The sequence below is a fragment of the Protomyctophum parallelum genome (genome assembly GCF_964188405.1).
Source record: "Protomyctophum parallelum genome assembly, chromosome: 6".
NCBI lineage: Eukaryota > Metazoa > Chordata > Actinopteri > Myctophiformes > Myctophidae > Protomyctophum > Protomyctophum parallelum.
Genome location: NC_139701.1, coordinates 47,903,819 through 47,906,318, shown reverse-complemented (window position 1 = coordinate 47,906,318; position 2,500 = coordinate 47,903,819).

The window sequence follows — 2,500 nt, the reverse complement described above, 5'->3', positions numbered from 1 at the left end:
CTCCACTTTCACAAGATCAGCCCCGCTGGAATTCATGAAGTAAAAAAAGACCCAGTGACAGTGTCTGTAAAACGCTATACTTTAACCCATTGTAGGCCCTTTTGGTGTTAGCATTATGTTATGCTTTAGCTATTTAAAAATAGCAGATCTACAAGCTCATATAGGTCTGCTATTTTTTGAAAAACCGAAGAACGACTGACACAGAAACATAGCTTTTTCAGAAAACTGTCATTTTCAAACAGACATTTATAGAATCTGATCTCAGGTCAGAATGGGTTAAACTTTATAGAGTAAAAGACCAGTGTCTTTAAACTTTGCAATCTGAAACTTATTGGAATGAATATTAAAAACATCATTAATCTAACTCCAACATTGATTTCTGATTGTCGGAATGGCGGTACATATTCCTAAAGTCACCTTAATAAATTAACTGAAAGGATAATTTAGTGGATGAAATTGAGATTACATTCAAAATACTGTTTTTACTGTATGTGGCTCAATCAATTCTCTCTCTATATAATGAACCCACTGAGCAAATTGTCTGCTTTTAGACGTCAAAATGACCGTCAAAGAAATGGGGTAAAAATATAGTCTAAATTGTTTTTTGACAGTCTAGGCCTAGATTAGACGTTGAAACAACGTCATTGTTTCAACGTCTATGGTCTACATTTAGACCTTGATTAGCCTGGTTAATCAGCAGAAAACAACTTTCTTTTTCTAGACCATTTTTACCCCAGTTTGTAGACATTTCTTTTGCCATTTAGACGTCTATTTAATTAGTCTATCGACTTAGACAGTATTTTAGACCGACTTATACAGTAGCTCGTTACGTAGACAGCACTAGAATTGCATTTGATGTAGTCATAGCACTTTATAGTACACATGTATATTGTATAATATATAATATAGTATAGTATGTATAGTTGACATAGATACTCCACTGTTACGTTCTTAGCTTATACACGATTCATGATAACTACTTATAATAATAATAATAATAATAAAACTTTATTTGTATAGCACCTTTCATGACATGAAATGCAGCTCAAAGTGCTTTACAGAACAATGGAGAATAAAAGAAAAGCAAGGCAACGACATTAAAAAACAAGCAGTAATGCAGTACAGTGAGGACATGAATAACAAAAAATAAAAGATCAATTAAAAGCAATGTTGTAGAAGTGGGTCTTGAGCTGTGCTTTAAAAATGTCTACAGAGGCTGCCTGTCGAAGGTACAGTGGGAGTTTGTTAAACTACAGAGGCTGCCTGTCGAAGGTACAGTGGGAGTTTGTTAAACTACAGAGGCTGCCTGACGAAGGTACAGTGGGAGTTTGTTAAACTACAGAGGCTGCCTGTCGAAGGTACAGTGGGAGTTTGTTAAACTACAGAGGCTGCCTGTCGAAGGTACAGTGGGAGTTTGTTAAACTACAGAGGCTGCCTGTCGAAGGTACAGTGGGAGTTTATTAAACTACAGAGGCTGCCTGACGAAGGTACAGTGGGAGTTTGTTCAATGCCATCGGCCCGTAGAAGCAAAAAGCTGCTTCCCCGTATTTTTTAGTTGCCATTTTTTTAGGCAAAGTGAGCAGGCCAGCTTAGGGGGGCGGTTTGGGACATATTTAGGCAGGCAGTCTTATGTGTTGTATGACATATGTGTTGTGTTGTATGACATTCTTTTTGCTTAAAGGACCACTTCACCACTTTTCAACCTATCTTCATATAATAGGTCCTCACTAATAATCATGAAATAATGGTGCAATTTCTTTCTACTCGGTCTGTGTCTCATAGGAGGGCTGTGGGCAGTTCAGAAACCGTCTTCCAGTGACATCATCGATGGGGAATACAAGCTAATAAAAACTGCAGGCTTTCTAGTCCTGAAAAGTTGCAATGCGAAAATGGAAGCCATCGTTCTCACGATAATGAAAATCTAAATATCTTTGTAAAAGAAAATTGTAAAAAAAAAATCTGCCTCATGATGATGTCACTGGAAGACGGTTTCTAAACTGCCCACAGCCCTCCTATGAGACACAGTCTGAGTAGAAAAAAATCGTGCCATTTTATCATGATTATTAGTGAGGACCTATTATATGAAGATAGGTTGAAAAGTGGTGAAGTGGTCCTTTAATGTAAGTCGCTCTGGACTACAAAAATGCCCAGTGGGAACTGTTCAGACTTGGCATCAGTGTTGTGTCTAGTTTTAGTCGACTAAATGTCATGAGGTTTTAGTCGACTAAATCTACAGTTGATTTAGTCGACTAAAATGTATTTTGGTGGGCATTGATGCCGTCGTAATGACTGTTTTTACACTTGCTGAAAATAGCCGATCTACAAGCTCACAACGCGTCGCGACTAAAATCTCATGACATTTAGTCGACTAAAACTAGCACTAACACTAAGACATTCCAGGTGACTAAAATGTGACTAAAACTAAATGAAGTTTCAGTCCAAAGACTAAATGACTAAAACTAAAATAGAAATTTGCTGCCAAAAACGACACTGAAATGGA